Source organism: Podarcis gaigeae, assembly GCF_964106915.1.
Source record: "Podarcis gaigeae genome assembly, chromosome: 7".
In the NCBI taxonomy this organism is placed as follows: domain Eukaryota; kingdom Metazoa; phylum Chordata; class Lepidosauria; order Squamata; family Lacertidae; genus Podarcis; species Podarcis gaigeae.
In genome coordinates, this window is record NC_139683.1 from 66,147,412 (window position 1) to 66,167,017 (window position 19,606).

Below are 19,606 nucleotides of genomic sequence, written 5' to 3' on the forward strand. Positions count from 1 at the left end.
ATTGCGTATCACACACAATGGAAAACCCCCAAACCAATGTTTAATATGGGTCATAGATTACCAGAGTACATTTAAGCATAAGGAAGGAAACCATCATTACATTCTGTGGTTTTGCTGCCAATTTTTAAGGTACAACATCAATTACAGACGGAGAACTAAACTGTTTTTTTAAAACAATTGCGGGATGCAAAGGAGGTCCTTGACAGATATTTAATATCATGATGTTATCCTCAGTAAACAGCAAAGAACAGAATGGCAAAGAGAGCTTGTTTTTCAGTAGGACCTACCTTTTGGAATTGCTTATTTTGGTAATTAAAGTCATATGTTTTTAGTAATGTGAAAAAGTTAAGATCTTTATTAGGAACATGAACCACCTTATGACAGTGTAACTCTCTATGCAATGGCTGATGCTTCCAAGAGTTGCTTACTTCTATTCCTCCTCCTCCTCCTCAGTGCTTACTCAAAGCTCACATGGTTTGGGAAAATGTGAGTAGCACAATGTAAATATAGTGTACAGTTGAAAAGAAGAAGAAAGCATTTGGGATGTCCCACTTTCTCTAAGGGCTTCTACGTGTTGTTTAGAAAATTATTTCCTTTGCAATTTCTTTTAAAGCAAAGAGTAAGATGGAAAGAAAAAGGTAGGAGTAAAGTTGTAGGACTGATGAGAGAAGTGATACAAAAAGAGAAACACCAATTAAGTTGTTCCCTGAGCTACTTCATCATATAATTAACTGCTTGGGGCAAAAAGATGTGTTCCTCCATGCAGCCGTTTGATTGAAACTACCAATGCATGTTAAGTGAAGAATTTGGTATCTTCTTTGTGAGCAAATTAATGCAGATTAGGCCTCTTCTTTCTTTTCTAGTTCACAGCAGGTCTGTGCTGACAGATCAGGAGTCAGAATATGTTCCACACCCGTGTCCATCAAACTGACAGTTTTTATTGCTAACACAGAGATCCCTGGTTCCCCATTCATTGCTGTATTTTTACACTGGATTTTGGCTGGAGTGTCAAAAAGGAATTTTTGACTCAGCTTTGTAATGTGAGTTGTGAAACATGGGAATGACATTTCTCTATCTTAGCAAGAAGTCCAAAGTTCCCTGAGTTTAGGAGCAAAAGAATCTATGAAGTCTACATTAATGTTCTTGTTAGTTCAGGTTGCCACTTCCTGTAGTGTCAGGATTTTGCTCCATGCACTCAGACTTCCCAGGCAATAAAGGAGATGATCAGGTCCAGCCAAAGATATTCTGCTGCCCGAGGCAAAAGTGTCACCCAGCCCAAATTCCATGCACTGGCAGTTCCGTCTGACTTTGAAACTGGGAACAAAACAGCATCCTCAGTTAACCTGAAGAAAGTAGGGTGTATGTCAGGTTGTGTGGCACACATAGCTCTAATCTCTAACAGTGGGGAATGGCAAGGGTCTCAGGAGCAATGGTCCATCCCCCTGCAAGTACGTGCTGTCAGAGGGGTTTGCCTCACTCTGCCTAATGATAGGACTGGCCCCGGAAATTAGGGTGTGCTGTTATACAGGTTATATTAATACAAACAGTGAATCAGCATCTAACATAGATTGGCTGGATTAAGAGGAGTGGTGGGAGAGAGTAGCTGGGAGACTCTCAAGGGAAGAAGGCTCAGAGCCAGGGGGTTGGCAGTGGGATGACGATGAGATGTCAGAGGGAGTAGAGGGAGAAGACTGGGAGGAGTGTGAGGATGTTTAGGGAGGCAGGAGAGGATATATTATTTTATGATATCCTTCCTAACTTGCATGAGCAAGTTCTATAACTTAGCAGAGTTGTTAAACAATCCCCCTTTTAAATTACAATGGTGCCTCGCAAGACGAAATTAATCCGTTCTGTGAGGCTCTTTGTATAGCGGTTTCTTCGTCTTGCGAAGCAAGCCCATTGACAGCTTAGCGGATTAGCGCTATTAGCGGTTTAGCAGCTTTTAGCGGATCAGCTGCTAAGTGGCTTAGCAGCTTAGGAAAAGGGGGAAAAATGGGAAAACCCGCAGGAACTCGCAAGACATTTCGTCTTGCGAAGCAAGTCCATAGGGAAATTCGTTTTGCGAAGCGCCTCCAAAACGGAAAACCCTTTCGTCTAGCGGGTTTTCCGTCTTGCGAGGCGTTCATCTTGCGGGACACCACTGTACACAGCGGTGAGCTAGTTGCAGGCTCGTCTGAGCCTCACTATTAAGGATTCCTGGCAAGATCCTTTTTTTATATCCCTCCTAAAAGAATAGACACAACCATCTGATTAAAGTTAACATACAACTAGTTTACTTACAATCATCCAGTTCACAATGAGATCCCTGAAGGCAGACTTAATTTACAAAACAACATATAACTATATGAACTATCCCATAAGGGAAATAGTCTCAAGTGACTGAGCTCAGCAGTCACTTCTAACTCTTAGGGACACAAAAATGGAGAACAAGAAGAGCAGAACATGGAGGCTGTGTGCTCCTCTGTCCAAGAACAGGCCACACCCACATTAAGTCACATGCAAAGGAAGTCTGTCCCAGCTCAGGAGGAACTAGCAAGTTTTCTTCTGAGTGATACAAAGCATTCCCCAGCATGTGCATTGTAGGAATGCTGTATCTGACTGCAGTACGTTTTTACATCCCACAAGGAGAAGGTGTCAGAAGCTGAAGAGGCAACAGGGTTCAGTGAGCAGGAAGAGGCTGTGGCAGACAGTAGTCCAGAATCAGAGGCTGGAGAGGAGAGGAAGGAGGCCAAGAAGCAGAGATGAATCAGGCTGCTGTAGAAGCCAGGGGGTCTCCCACTCCTGCTGTGACCAGCTCCCCTTCCCCATGGTCTCCCAGAACCAGAAGAGGTGTGAAGAGCGTGGAGCAAAGACAGGTAACACATCAGTCTCAGATTGCTTGGGAAGGACCTGGGAAAGGAGGAAATTTAGGAAACTGTGGGAAGGACCCCTCCTTCCCTTTAGTCCTTTGCAACTGCCTCATTGGACCTTTAGTCCTTGCAACTGCCTCATTGGGAAAAGGTGTTTTTTTTAAAATACAGAGGTCTTCCACAAGACCTCCCTTAGTATTATTTCAGTAAGTACAGCTGAATATCAGTCTTGTGCATGGGTATAGAAGTATCTGCACACATGCCCAGAACCTTTTTAATGGCTTTTGAATAGTTTTACTTTTGAATGGTTTTATTGTATGGTTTTATTGCTGAAAACTGCTTTGATATTTTTTTAAAAAAGGATATAGTGCTATACACATTTTTTTTAAATAAATCAATAAATAATAATAATAATAATAATAATAATAATAATAATAATAATAATGTATTGGAGGAGTGCAGGAGTAGTGAATGAAAGGAGGAGCCAGAAAACACAGCACAGAAACATTCCATCAAGGACTTCCCACTGGTGTGGATGGGAAATAACAGTACATCTATGCAAAGTTTAAGTCTTAAACTGCATCTAAAAGCAACTTGTATATCTCCTAAACCTTAGAGAAGTTTGAAGCCTTAAGCAACACAACATCTCTTGTTTATCTGTAGATGGTTTCTTAACAAGTGACCACTAACTGTAGTTAGGCTGGCTTCATTCTTTGATCAGCCTTCCAGTAATGTCAGCTCTTCAGTTATGGTGCTTAATAGTTGGGGATCTTACCTAAGAGCACTTACCACAAAGAGTAACTTTAATTTTAAAAACTTGATGTGTATGGGGCAGTGTGGGGTGGGAAGACTTTTGCTGTGAATCAGAACAATCCACATGCACTCAAATATCTGCAGTTTTCAGGAGTGTTAGATTCTGCACTTGGAATTCTCATTTAGCTAAAAGATGTGTAAAAACATATGCAGGCAGACGGTTCTTTGGCAGCACACCTGAAGAAGATCAAGCATGTAAATGATTGCTTATAAGTCCAATAGTAACTCACGTTCACTAAAGAAGTTCCAGAGCTCTCTTTGGAGTATGGTGGAAATAATTTATTTGTTTTGTGGAAAGTACGCTTTCACAGCTAAGCAACATAGCTTTAGGGAATAAATACCAATGACATAGTCACATAGGACCTATAATCCAATTATTATTTTTTTAAAATGGTAGCAGAACAATCCTGACATAAAACTAATGCCAAGAGGAGTGTATCATGCACTTCAATATGTTTTCCTAATACATCAGAACTGAGTGGTGAAACTAAGAAGGGAACTGAAAACTTGAGTCATCCATGGACTTTTCTATACCCCAGGAAGAAAGGCACCATGAGCTTTGTATAAAGGACCATCAAGTCTTAATTTGTGAATCCTCTCCTGGTCAGCAATATGTATGCTTTTTCTGGTCATCAGTCCATTATGACAAATCTTAGACCTCTCCAGCCAGCAGGAGTCAGATTTGTAAAAATTCTGATGGCCTCAAGCCTGTTATTTCCTAACTGACATAACTGATTTTTTAAATAATTAATTTGCACAGCTAAGTATGACCACCATTCATATATCTGAAGTCTTCTTGAGCAGTTGTTGTTTTACTAATTACAACAAATGCACAAACAGAGGAATAGCCACAAATGATTGTTTTTCTTTACAAGGAGAAGGTTAGGAGGCAAGATGTGTTTTCTGTATTCCCCAAACTTTCTACCCAGCACATCTACCTGAATGTGGGTAATGAGTGTCAGCCTTGCAAAGGAATCATTTCTAGAGAAAGCAGAGTCTAGGCCTGCAAGGCACTCTCTGACTACCCCTGTTCCCCACAATACTGGAAGTAGGGGGGTCAACATGAAGCCACCTAGTGGTGAGGGAAATATATGATACCCATACCCAGATGGAGTATAGTCTTCATAACACACTCCAGCAAAAAGCAAAGCGAACATTTTTAAAGGTCTGCATCAACCTGACCGTTTCACTGAAATAAGCTGGCTATTGCAAACGGTGGTGAATTTGTCCTTTAACACTGAGCATATGGCAGCAAAACTTCACATTAAAAATACAGTGGTACCTCGGGTTATGAACTTAATTCGTTCCAGAGGTCCGTTCTTAACCTGAAACTGTTCTTAACCTGAAGCACCACTTTAGCTAATGGGGCCTCCTGCTGCCGCCGCATGATTTCTGTTCTTATCCTGAAGCAAAGTTCTTAACCCGAGGTACTGTTTCTGGGTTAGTGGAGTCTGTAACCTGAAGCATCTGTAACCTGAAGCGTTTGTAACCTGAAGCGTCTGTAACCCAAGGTACCACTGTATTCTACTTAAATTTTTCTTTTACATGGGGCTCACAATGGTCTGAGCAGTTCAGTTTCAGCAATGGTGCAACAACAGATGAATCCCAGGTCTTGGACAACACCCATTTCCATAGTAAGGTAAAGGTAAAGGGACTCCTGACCATTAGATCCAGTCGTGGCCAACTCTGGGGTTGCGGTGCTCATCTCGCTTTAATGGCCGAGGGAGCCGGCGTACAGCTTCTGGGTCATGTGGCCAGCATGACTAAGCAGCTTCTGTTGAACCAGAGCAGCGCACGGAAACAGCATTTACCTTCCTGTCAGAGGGATACCTATTTATCTACTTGCACTTTGACGTGCTTTCGAACTGCTAGGTTCCATAGTACTGGTGAGTAAAATCCATGACTAAAATATAGGTTGGTCATACACACAGTGGATTGCTCTTGGTGTTTACTAGAAGTTCAAGAGGCACTCAGTGAGGTGCTGACATTTACGGAGGGAAGTTTTATGATGGGAAATCTATCCCTTACATGACAGCTACATTTCTCGCCCTGTAACATGATGATCCAACTGATAACAGCACTGTTTTAACATGCTGCTATAAAAACGTCTAATTTCTTTGTTGTTTTATGACACTGGCTAATTCTGGAATGCTTTCAAGCATGATATTGATATTCACCTGGGATCCGCTTGCATTCAGAAACAGCTACTTCCAATTCAAATTAGCAGACTAAATACGGGATCACAAACTGTACAGGATCACAAACTGTAAGGATTGCTACCAGGGCGATTAGCAAAACTAATCTACTGTAGAATAGAGAAAACCCAATGATAAATGAAAATAAAAAAATGAGAAGGCCTCAATAATGCTAACATTAAAATCCAATATACAGCAACCTAGACACAGTGAGGAAGCCATTTTCATTATCAACGCAATAAGAAGGATACTATGGTTGCAATAGGAGAAATGATAAGACTTTTTCATTTTAAGTGCAGATCTCTTGTTCAAGCTGTATTCACATTGCATTTCAGGAACTTCTCACTGGAGACTCCAGAATTTGTAAGGACCTTAGAATCAGAATCGGGACTGAGCTTCAAAGTGCACCGTCCAAAATTCAGTGCTTCACAAAATTAGGTGCCATCCACATTTTGAGTTATTTGAGCCTAATAGTTTCTACCAGCTGATACACTATGACTACACATAGGCAATTACTAGAGAAATACGAATATTTACCATTTACCATTAACCTCACAGTTTATCTGCTTGAACAGTCTCACCAGCTCTTAACCCCAAACCTCACCCTAAGTGAAACCAGAAAGGTGTTGTGCAACTGTAGCTTCCATTGTCCTGTTGCAGGGATTACAGGGGAACCCAAATTCTTCCCACACAAAGCACTTCTCTCTTTTTAGTCAGCTGGTGAATACCTTTATGGCCTCAGGCCAAACTCCCAGTAGGATTTTGCCAGCTATTCACATTTATCAGAAAGCTTTTACAAATATGGCCTCTATCCAGATTTTTTATGTTTCAGCTGCAATCTGATGATCTCTTCTCCCAAGACATCCCTGTATACACAACGGAAAACATTTATGGCTCACTTTAATTACATTTCACTTTCCACTTTGGTGTAATGAAGCCAAGGCTGGCCCAATACATTTTGAGGCGAACCACAAAATGGCGCCCCCTCCTCACCAGGGAAGAAAGGGTGACTGAAGATCTACATCAGGAACAAGGGGGAAGTAAATATCTGCATCGGGTGTGTGTGTGTGTGTGTGTGTGTTATTGGGTTGTTGTTTTTATTTTTGATTATATATGTTGTGGTTTTTATGTTGATCTTTTCTGTGAACCGCCCTGAGACCTCCAGGTATAGGGCAGTATATAAATTCAACAATAATAATACAAATAATAATCTGCTGCCCCTGTGAATGCTGTCACCTGAGGTAGTCACCTCACTTTGCCTCATGGGTGGGCCAGTCCTGAACAAAGCAAACCAGTAATTCCCCTTCCCTTTTCAACGCAGAGGCTAAATCAAGCATAGACAAACTTGGCCCTCCAGATGTTTTTGGACTACAACTCCCATCACCCCTAGCTAACAGGACCAGTGGTCAGGGATGATGGGAATTGTAGTCTCAGAAACATCTGGAAGGCTGAGTCTGCCTATGCCTGGGCTAAATGCTCAGTTATACTCTTCCATCCCTGTAGTTGAAGAAAATACTGATATTTATTTATGCCAGGGATGACTATTATTATTTTTTAACCAGAGGGTCATATTCACTCTTGGCCAGCCTTCCAGGTGCCACATGTCAGTGTGTGGGTGTGGCCAAAATTGGGTTATTTATATCCTTGCACATGTGAATGTACCCAAACACAGCTTCCTCTCCTCAGTTGATCCATGCAGATCAGAGGAAGGGTTATTTCGCTCAATCTGAGGACCCAGAAGGAGCTGCTTGGGTGCTGGGCTGGGCAGAGGTTAAAACTGATTTGCTCACGCCAGCGGCATGTCTAATTTGATTTTTTTTTTTTTGGGGGGGTGATCACTGCCAAGCTTGATGGTGTCTTGAGGGAACAGAAACAAATTGCTGTGTGTTTGGGGGGCTGAATCAGTCCCTTGGGCCTGGGTGAGTCACTCCTGGCTTATATACAATGGTACCTCGGGTTACATACGCTTCAGGTTACAGACGCTTCAGGTTACAGACTCCGCTAACCCAGAAATGGTACCTCGGGTTAAGAACTTTGCTTCAGGATGAGAAGAGAAATTGTGAGGCTGCGGCATGGCAGAGGTGGGAGGCCCCATTAGCTAAAGTGGGACCTCAGGTTAAGAACAGTTTCAGGTTAAGAACGGACCTCCAGAATGAATTAAGTTCTTAACCCGAGGTACCACTGTAGTTCTCATAAAGCCATCAATAAAGAGGAACAATAAAACAGCAAATTAAAGTAGCATTTAAGCAATCAAAAGCCTTAAATGGTTCTGGCAAAATTAAAAGATATTCAGCTGGAACTGAAAGAATAACAATGTAGGTGTCAGGCAAGCCTTCTCAGAGAGGGAATTCCAAAAGTTGAGCACTGTAGCCAGAAAGGCTCTCCCTTCATACAATGCAATACACAAGTAAGTCTAGATTACTTACTAGGACAAACAGTATTGAATGCATGTCATCCGTATTAACAGCCCCTTTACTGGTTTCTGTGGGTTAAACCACTGTGCTGCTTGGGCTTGCCACTTGGAAGGTCGGCGGTTTGAACCCCCACAATGGGGTGAGCTCCTGTTGCTCGGTCCCAGATCCTGCTAACCCAGCAGTTCGAAAGCACGTCAAAGTGCAGGTAGATAAATAGGTATCGCTCTGGTGGGAAGGTAAGTGGCATTTCCGTGCACTGCTCTGGTTTCGCCAGAAGGGGCTTAGTCATGCTGGCCACATGACCCGGAAAAAACTGTCTGCGGAAGCAGACAAATGCCTGCTCCCTCGGCCTGTAAAGCGAGATGAGCACCACAACCCCAGAGTCGTTCGCGACTGGACTTAATTGTGAGGGGTCCCTTTACCTTTACCTTACTGGTTTCTGGTAAATTACCAGAACATTCAATGAACAGCGATGCAGTTTTATTGCTAGGTTTGCAGTTTATATTTTGTTTTCTCTTGCCTTTGTATTTCTGTATTCTCTAACATCCCCCCCCCCCCATAAAATAGTTGGCGTGCATTGCCGTTCAAATGGTGCGAGTGCCACGTCATGTGATCGATTATGCAGGCAGGGCTGATCTGCCCCGGCTCCCAATATTTTATTCAAGTTGGCACCCCTGTGTGCAAGTTTATACCATCCTTTGAAATGTACTGCTCTTGTGAAAATAGCCACACTCATGCTTTTTAAAAAAATGGAATAATTCTCTCCCATTTAATATTAAAAATATGAATCATCACTGGTCAAAGAATATGCATTTAATTTTGAAATAAACAATCCCTTGCTTGGAAAAAGAGATAAAATAATTGTTTTAATTATTTTTGTTCAACATATGCTCTCGGTAACACTTGGGTCTAATTATTTTTTTTTACTGCTAGTGTGATTTTATTAGGCAAGGCAAGGTAGGTGGACATGACTACGTTCATTCAAGAAAATTGGGATACAGGATATAAGTCAATTACGAATTAAAATGCTTCAGAGTTGTTGTTTGTAGATGAATCTAAGCTTCAGAAGCCAGGAGGAAATCTTCCCCAGAGAAATAGGCAAAGCATTATATACACCCTTAAGTATTTATGCAACGACAGTCACTGCATTGTTAGGATACACTAAGATACTATTGCACATAGGATGTCCCAAATGGCCCAGAAGTGACCTTTCAGAGAATGATCACACCCTAGGGTGTCTAAGTACTATTGCAACACACCAACGTGGACTGAAAATCCACAGGCAAGAAACAAAGGAGTTTAATTTTAATGAGAAAAGAAGTGGGCCGGGTTCACTGAAGCTGCAACCGAGAGGATTAGATTTAGCTTTCTCCTGCCAGTAGCGCCATGTGAAGGATTTCATGCAAGTCAGGACAGAGTATTATTTCTTTTGCCTGACCTCAATGTACCTGGTAGGTGTGGAGAAGGGACAGGCGCTTTAATTCCCAACTGAGCTGCACAGGGAGGAGTATCTGGGAGAGAAGATCCTAGTTAAACCAGTGCATTGCTCAGTCTCCCAGGTTACACCTACTCGGTCAGTGGACCTTTTTAAAACACTGAGCCACAAACACACTTTACAAAGGTAAGAACAGAAACCAGCTTTTTCTGTGACAGTGGTTGTTCACTCGTATGCACCATTCTTTCTAGAAGCTGAGTGTGACATCTTGAATAGCTCATGTCAAATCATTCTAGATCAGTGTTTCCCATATGGCCCCCTGGGAGCCCCCAGGATATTCTAAGGACCCCCCAAGTGAAAAATGTGTAAATGGGGAGCCACAGCAAGAGCCTTGGGAACCACAGAGGGAAGTGACAAGTGAATTTTTAAAAAATCCTGATTGGCTATCTGCTTGGCCAATCACAAGCGGGTAAGGGGGCGGTCCACCAGGGTCTATCACTCCTTTTTGCCAGGTGCAATTTTATTGGAGCAGTCCTAGTTTGTTTCCAGCGGGAGAAAGCAATTGCTGAGGCTCCTGTTTTGACCAGTAGGGCCCATGATCCAGAACCCCCAGGTCAGGTAAGTGTGGTGGTGGGGTGGCAATCGGTAGGGCTGGGAGAGCCAGAGCTGCTTATTGCTGCCAGCAGTGCAGCAGATGTTTGAGTAAAGCAGGGATAGAATGACACTGAGATAAAAATGCCAAATTTAATCAGCATCTGAAGTTAGAGTAAATCAGGGATGGAGAATTACTGAGAGGGAAAGTCGCCATGTTAAACAATGGCAGAGATTTGAGTACAGCGAACTCAATTTCTTGAGTACAGCAAGAAATGAGTTTGGAAAGGCTCTGTTGTGTTAGCTTTTTTGGTGCTAACATCTCTGATGTATCCATCTCTGCTATTCTACATTGTTAAAACTAGGTGGGTTTTGTTTAACCCTTCAGTGTTCCTCCATCCCTGCTGTTTCCATCTGAAATTCCATTCTCAGTATCCTTCCATCCCTGCTTTACTCAAAACCCTGCAGTTGTTTAAAACTGCCATTTCCCTCTAAGTGACCCTCCTTAAAGTTCTGCCATTGTTATGCCAGACACTCACTTCTTCTGTTCTTATTATCAAACATGATGGCTGAAATAATTCAAATGGTCCATTTTAAAATCCTGTCTACCTTGGGCAAGCTGCTTGGCAAAATGTCATATACAGTGGTACCTCAGGTTAAGTGCTTAATTCGTTCCGGAGGTCCGTTCTTAACCTGAAACTGTTCTTAACCTGAAGCACCACTTTAGCTAATGGGGCCTCCTGCTGCTGCCGCGCCGCCGGAGCACTATTTCTGTTCTCATCCTGAAGCAAAGTTCTTAACCCGAGGTAATATTTCTGGGTTAGCGGAGTCTGTAACCTGAAGCATCTGTAACCTGAAGCGTATGTAACCTGGGGTACCACTGTATAGCAGCAAAAGCATGATTTCACCCAATGAGGATGGGAGAGATCTCCTCTTCAACCTGTGTTGCACTGAAGTAACTAGAACGTAATTAATACAGCTGGCATAATTAACTGCAGCATACTGTTGGCACGACTGAATTTAGGCCTAGAGGAAAAGTGTGGTTTGTAATATGACATGCATGATGCAGAGATTATGTAGTTCGTATCTTGGATACTTAGCTTTAATGGATCATAGCATGTCTGAACTAGAACAAGCACTAGCAAGGGGCACACCTCTGTATTGACAATCACGGTGGTTATGATGTGCTCTATTAGCTGTTAATTGAATTCAGCCCTCAGGCTTCTAGCAAATGATAGCAGATTTCTTGCTTTCTCATTTCCCCCCCCATGATAAACATTTGGAACCCAGCAGCAACCCTAAAAGAAGAGGAGACAGCTTCACTGTAGAATTTTGATGTATTATTGTGTTTTAAAATATGGATTCAATAATTGTTTAGTTATGCCAGCTCATGTTAACGTTTTTCAGATAGTACTGGAAATGTTTATGTGTGGCCTTTCTTCAATCAGCTGTCTCGCATGGAAAGTATAAAGGAGTGTAAAGAAGGAGCTCCCTTTCAATCATCCAATATTGTTCTCTACAACTCTATAACAATAAAACATTGCACACACTTGTCCAGTAAGATAAAATACGCTCGCACTATCAGTTTAAAAACACTTCCCCACTCCTCCCCAGAAACAATGCAAACTATTTCTCATTCTACTTTATTATGGGGTTGGAATTAGAAAGAAAGAAGGTTATATTTATGTTTTATACCAAATGTTTAACTCTGAATATGCTCAAAGAGTTGTACAGGGGTTGTAGTTAATAATCTTGGCTCCTTTGGTTCAGCTAAAATGCAGTCTGCACTATAATAAACATATTAAAAATTCATACTAAAGTAGTTCAAACTATACCCTTATTATAATTTACTTCCACGGTCTTCATCAGTATCATTTATATCTTACACATGTGGTGTATAAATATAACCTCTTGAGGCACATATATACATTTGGATTATCCTATGAGTATTAAAAAAGAAACACTCCAATGCAGAGTATGATTAATTGACTTAACAGTTGGTAGTTTAGCTTTTGTTAATATCCTCAAAGGCAGTTTATACTTTGAACAGTTCAATGTATATAATCACTATTATTTTAAAAGGGTCCCATCCCATCTTTGAAGGAAGAAATGTAAATGGCTAATGTAAGCATTAAAACTTGAATAACACTCCCAAGGAAAAGGGATAAATTGCGCCAACCTTTGACTGAAAACCCCCACATACATCATAAAACTTAAGTGGGAGAGTACAGGCTAATGATTAAAAGATGAAAAATTTGGGTGGCTTCAGACATGCATTTACCACCTCAGATGCTGGAAGTTTTGCTATGTACATTGCTGAGCCATGCCAGGTTTTCAGTGCTGTCAGAAAGAGATGTTTAGACATGAATTTGTGTGTGGTAGCGAGCACTGTATTTGCCAAAACTATCTTTTTGGAAGTGGTACATTCAAAGCTGGAGAGTTTGGGTTTCAGCTTCTCTTAATTTGGGGTAAATGGTTTATTTTATTTAAGGGATATATACTTATTGTTTCGGTTACTTTCTCCACAGCTGTGATAACCTTTGCTGACTCGCCCCCTTACCGCCATCCCAGGAGAATATCTTACAATAAGCCATGTGGGCCTCATATAAAGACAAATATGTTATGCACCTGCCCTTCAGAACTACTTTTTAAATTCACATGCAAATTTATTTAGATTTGCTTCATTAATAAATTAATCAACCAAGATTTTTAAACTTCTGGACACAGTCAGTCTTGGCGTCTAGGTGCAGTGATGGGTGAGATGATGAAGAAAAAGAGGAATGAGAGGAGAAGTAATTTGGGAAATACAAATCGACAGCCATGGCAGCATCGGAAGCTGCTTTTTACTGAGTCAAGCCATTGGTCCATCTAGCTCAGTTTTGTTTACACTGAGTGATAGACGTTCTTCAGGCCTTCAGATGAGGATCTTGCCCAGATGCCAGGGATGGAACCTGTGACCTTCTGCATGCAAAGTAGTTGCCCGGCCACTAAACTAAGGTCTCTTGTCTTGTCTGATCATATATTGCTTTGATGAATTTAACACAGAATGAAATAGTACAGTGTTCTCCATCCTCGGGTCCCCAGATGTTGTTGGAATACACCATCCCTGCAATTGGTCAAGCCGGCTGGGAATGAAGGGAATTCTAGGCCAACAACCTGTGTGGACTGAAGGTTGATGAACACTGATAATAGCAGAATTGGAAAAACAGTCACAAAATTAGACAACATTACATCTAATTATTCCTTTAAAGAAGGACTAGTATTCTAAATCTAAGAAATCTGATGGGGAATAGAATGGAGATTTATAACAGAAGGCATCATAAGTTGTAAAGAATATGTGTGCCCTTGGCATTTATGAGTTGCTGGTAAAAGTGAAGTCTCAGTAAGTTTGTGAGAGATGGTTTCACTTATGTAATATTTTATTGTTTAATAGGTTGAGGGATTTGAAGCAGCACTCTGTGGTACGGAGGCAAGCTGTGCATCATCTTGATCCTATTCCTGGCTATTTAATTCGCAGCGAACACAGCGCTTCAGCCAGAACCTTCCTGAGCTCCGCTTGATGAATAAGTGCAAAGGAGACAAATGGAGAACCTCTCTCACCACCAAAGGAACACAAGTGAACAACACAAGCAACGCTGACACCAAACTCTACATACATTAAACATAATAGAAACACCGCCACCTGACCCCACCCCCATCCATCCTCCCTCTCCCCACCCCCCCTTTGTTTTTTCTTTCTGTTTTCTTCTCCCCCTAATGCCTCAACAAATGAAACGGATTTGTAAAAACGTTACATGGAAGAAGAAGAAGAAGAAGAAGAAAAAAACGAGGCACTACACTTCTGTAAAACAAGAAAATCCTTAATAAAATATTTTTTTTTTAAAAATGGAGAATGAAGACTTTGTTTTTGTTTTTCCCCTCCAAATCACAAAGGCTTAAAAAAGCAACTGCACACTTCCTACTCGACCCGAAGGCCTTTGCCCATGGGCAAGGAGAAGGAAAGCACTTTGTTTAAAAGGAGTGTTGGGGGAAGAGCTGGTCACAATACTGAGATCAATCAAAGTCTAGCATTTCTATCTTATCTATTTGGAATCGTATAATTTTAGAATTAAGATGCCCCTAAGCTTCGCTCCTCCCCACCATCAAATTACATTCAATCATGGCGTGCAGAAAAGCCGTCCATGAGTTAACAGCCAGATGTTATCATTACAGGCCTTTGCTTATAAACCGATGCTGAAACCTGAGTGGTTGATGAGGCTAGCTAAGCAGTTGTACCTTTGACCTGATTGCATTAAACTTGCCCTATCAATTTAAGCTTAGTATAAACACCATTTCCCAGAGTCCCTCATGACTTCGGTGGTGAGAAGAAGCTGACTAAGCCTAAACATTTTTTAACAGCAATCTTGTCTTACAACACCAAGGGGATTTGCTATGTATCTGGGGCTTTATAAAACCATATGAACATGCTGAAAGAATTAAAGTCCTTTAAAAAAGAAAAATTGATGGTGACAGTCCTTTCTGAAAACCAGTATGTAGGATGTCAGCACAACTTGGAAACTAGCCTAATATAGTTTTAAAGAATAAGATGGATTTGTGTACATTTCAAACAGTTGCTCCTCAACTTTTTTTTTTTTTAAAAAAAAGAACAACCTTTTTCAAATCATTAGCATTTATTTTGAACTAAACTAGATCTCCCGCCCCACTCCCGGTCCTGGGAAGGAGATAGTGGTTGACATATCTTCCCAGAATTATATGATATTTTAGAGTCTCTTTACAGTCTAGAAGTAGTGCATATTTTTCCTGCCACATTATTATTATTTTTAAAATGCACATTACTCCCAAATAGCTATTTTCAAATGAACTGAAGTTGCAGAAAGATTTCTACAATTAATAACACATTTTTTGTATTGTATAAGGCTGATAATGTTTCAATATTTAACAAGACATATAAGATTAGCAACCTTCCCCCAAAGATGAAAGGGTTTAAAAGACAGCAGGTTACTAGGTGTTCTGTGCCCTCTTGATCTGAGCATATAAGAAATTAGAAGAAGATTGGCAGCTGGTGATCATGTTGCAAGAATTTTAGATGTGGTTTATGGAATAGCAATGCTTTAAAATCATGACAATCTATCAGCAGTTTTCTTCAGTTCAAGGATAGTTCTGGAGTGCCTGCTCTACACATGAGTATAGAAAGAGACCTTTTCCACTTATAGATGAATTCTGCACTACCCTTAAAAGAAATTGGCGTTTGTGTGATTGTTATTTAAATGATACATTTCTTCCCTACTGCTTGTATTATGGTGATTAAATCCTTTGCATATGCTGGAAAGCTTTCAATCTCTGACAAAATTCAACATTGTGCCACATATAGACATATAAAACAACAACAAAAATCAATCTATTGACAATGAAAAGAGAAGGCTACTTTATTTGGAGTTAGATCACATATAGTTACTTTTTACAGACCAACAATATATAATATGATTAAAAAACAAACATATAAGCAAGATAGTACTGTAAGCCATATCATAAGAAAATGCCACTGCAGTCTTGTGCCTAACTACAAAATATTGGATGCACCATTTAGCATTCTTTGAGAATAAACATTCTCAGGGTCCTGTGACTAAACACCACTCCCAACACACACAATGCATATGTGGGCATGTGATGGCCCAAATTCAAATACAGCTGCTTGCATCAGTTCAGAAAGCACGCCCTGAAACCTGTTGGTTCAAACAGCCTCACTGGCTACAGTATATGAATCAGTACTAGGAAAAGGTCTCTTTATTTGAAAGCAGGGATAGGAGGGAAAAGACACTGCGACTTCCTGTGTTGTGCTGTCTATCACTCAATTCACTATGTATAATGGTAGGGTGAGAACTACACCAAAGATAAACAGAGTATTTACATTTCATTTCACTATTCACTTGACTACTGTAATTCGCTCTACGTGGGGCTGCCCTTGAAACTGTCCCAGAAACTCCAGCGGGTGCAGAATGCAGCAGCGAGGCTCCTCACGGGGTCTCTGACATGGGAGCATATTCACCCAGTGCTTTTCCAGCTGCACTGGCTCCCGGTGGAGTACAGGGTCAGATTTAAGGTGCTGCTTTTGACCTTTAAAGCTCTTCACGGCCTAGGACCCTCGTACCTACGGGACCGCCTATCCCGGTATGCCCCACGGAGAGCCTCAAAGTCCATAAATAGCAACACCCTAGTGGTCCCGGGTCCTAAGGAAGTTAGATTAGCTTCAACCAGAGCCAGGGCCTTTTCAACACTGGCTCCGGCTTGGTGGAACGCTCTGCCTCATGAGACAAGGGCCCGGCAGGATCTGATTTCTTTCCGCAGGGCCTGTAAGACAGAGTTGTTCCACCTGGCCTTCGGCTTGGAGCCAATTTGATTCTCTCCCCCTCTTTCTTTTTCCTTTCTCCTCCTGTAATGAGGCTGCATTTTAATGTTTCAATATTTTAATGTTGTATTCTAATCTTGTTTTTAAGATGTATTCATTCAACTTGTTTTTATTATTGCTTGTTAGCCGCCCTGAGCCCGGCCTTGGCTGGGGAGGGCGGGGTATAAATAAAAATTGTTGTTATTGTTATTATTATTATTTCATATGTTCATTAAGTTGCCAATCTTTTTAAAAAGCCTAATAATAATAATAATAATAATAATAATAATAAAAATAATTTTTTTTTATTTATATCCTGCCCTCCCCAGCCGAAGCCGGGCTCAGGGTGGCTAACAACAATAAAATAATACAACATTCTAAAATCATTTCATTATAAAATTAATTCAAATCAAATTGATCACATAAATGCATATTAAAGTCTGCTTCATTCCATTTCTCATTACAATCGTACCTTGGAAGTCGAACGGAATCCATTCCGGAAGTCCGAGTGACTTCCAAAACGTTCAAAAACCAAAGCGCGAAAGCTCCTGCAGCCAATCGGAAGCAGAGGAAGCCCCGTCAGATGTTCGGGTTCCCAAGAACGTTCGCAAACCGGAACACCCACTTCCGGGTTTGCGGCGTTCGGGAGCCAAAACGTCCAAGGTATGACTGTATTTGGAAAGGCATACAGATTCAATATCAGTCTTAGAACTGCGCTGTAGAATTTTACATCTTGACTATAATTATAGCAGTTTGTGTGTGCGCATCTTTCTCTCCCTCCCCGTAAATGTTTTTTAAAAGAAAAATTGAAACAAGTAAGACTGAGAGTGCCTAGCTTTAATTTTAACTGCAAACTATAGTTGGCCCTCACTCAAATGGCGTAGGTGCTGTACACTAACTAGTTTCAGCAGACCATTCATGAAATGTTGTCCCCTCCAGTGATTTTTATGAACTGGCAGGGGCTTCAAAGAAGTTCTGCTCCTGCTCCTCCTTTGAAGCTTCCTTTTAGAACTGGCACACTTTGTTGATGCTGTAAGTCCATTTCTCAATGCGTCTGGTGATGCTCATCTGAGCCTACTGGTCTGGTAAATGAAATCATGCAACACCTTAGGTTTTGGATCCACATTTCCAGAATGCCTGTTATGCAAAAAGCAGCTCCACAACATAAAATGTGAAGGTTCTGTTGAATCATATCACTTGGAAGCAGGACAGGCTCAACAATAATGCCCAGCATCTGACATGTCAGAAAACTTTATTTGTTGGCTCAAGACATTAGTACAGTACAGTGGTACCTTGGGTTAAGTACTTAATTCGTTCTGGAGGTCCGTTCTTAACCTGAAAAAGTTCTTAACCTGAAACACCACTTTAGCTAATGGGGCCTCCTGCTGCTGCTGCGCCGCCGCCACACGATTTCTGTTCTCATCCTGAAGCAAAGTTCTTAACCCAAGGTAATATTTAGCGGAGTCTGTAACCTGAAGCGTATGTAATCTGAAGCGTATGTAACCTGAGGTACCACTGTACTAATATTACTTTGAGGTGGAGTGGAGAAGAATGGGGAAAAGGATAAATTGTTGCCTCCTACAGTAGTGATGTATGGAAGTAAGAGCTGGACCATCAAGAAGGCTGATCGCCGAAGAATTGATGCTTTTGAATTATGGTGTTGGAGGAGACTCTTGAGAGTCCCATGGACTGCAAGAAGATCAAACCTATCCATTCTTAAGGAAATCAGCCCCGAGTGCTCACTGGAAGGACAGATCGTGAAGCTGAGGTTCCAATACTTTGGCCACCTCATGAGAAGAGAAGACTCCCTGGAGAAGACCCTGATGTTGGGAAAGATTGAGGGCACAAGGAGAAGGGGACAACAGAGGACAAGATGGTTGGACAGTGTTCTCGATGCTACCAGCATGAGTTTGACCAAACTGCGGGAGGCAGTGGAAGACAGGGATGCCTGGCGTGATCTGGTCCATGGGGTCACGAAGAGTCGTACATGACTAAATGACTAAACAACAACACAGCTATGAGACTCCTTCCAAGGACATATCTAAGACTTTGTAACAAATGATTTCTGTAAAACTCGGTTGCAGCTAACAAAAAGAAGTTAATTTGATTTGGAAGTCATATTAAAAATGTAATTGGTATATCTATAGGTGCTCACCTAACCCATATATTTATTTTGGTAATAGTATAGAATCCTGAAGTAAAAAAACAGTTTCTGCTATGCTGGCTATGGATGGAATCAGTAGTGCTAAAGTCTGCAGAGTATTACTGTACTCTTGGCGGATGCAAATAATTGAGGAACGCTATTGTAACTGCTCCAACTAAATATTTAAGCTTTTTATCTGAACTGTTCAATTATGACGGACACCCACTGAAGAAAAACATTGAAGAGCCCTTCCTTGTTCAGTGACAGCAAACAGGAGGGCCGAGGGAAAAACAGGAGGGCCGAGGGAATTATATAATAGTGGTTATTTGTTTTCTTTGCAAATATTTCACCTTCAGGACTGTTAGTCAGCACACATTTACTGTTACAAGGAGGCCCAGGGGAGAGATCTGATGTCTTCTTGTCTTTGACTTTCTGTTTCTTTCTTTAAGGCAAATACAGGGGTTTATAACTGAAGGGTGTCCATACTTTGAATGACTGCTTTTTAAAAAATGTAAACCCATACAATAGTTTTACTTACTGAAGCCATTTCAACGGGAGGCAAAGACCATCTCACTTCCTGTGCATGGTCCCCTCCGGTCTGAAGGAAGCTTTGAGAATGCAAGAATTGTCTTGCTAAACCAGGTCAAAGGTACACGGAGCCCTGCATTCTGCTTCCAACAGCTGCCAGCCAGATGCCTTGGTTGCAGTACAAGCGATCCCCTCGCCCTCCTGTCTGTCACCAGCATCTGGGGTTCAGAGATATACTGCCTCTGTACACAGA

The 19,606-nt window shown here is 41.4% G+C and overlaps 1 protein-coding gene and 1 long non-coding RNA gene across 3 annotated transcripts in view; one reads left to right on the forward strand and one right to left on the reverse strand.

Annotated features, from left to right (window-relative positions):
• Positions 1-19,606, reverse strand: part of GMDS (GDP-mannose 4,6-dehydratase) — a 286,374-nt gene that overhangs the window by 13,353 nt on the left and 253,415 nt on the right. The gene's annotated exons all lie outside the window — the stretch shown is intronic.
• On the forward strand, positions 1,610-13,881 carry LOC310848479. The gene is made up of 3 exons (XR_014566440.1): positions 1,610-1,822; positions 2,151-2,855; positions 13,731-13,881. It is a non-coding gene; the product is annotated as an uncharacterized lncRNA (long non-coding RNA).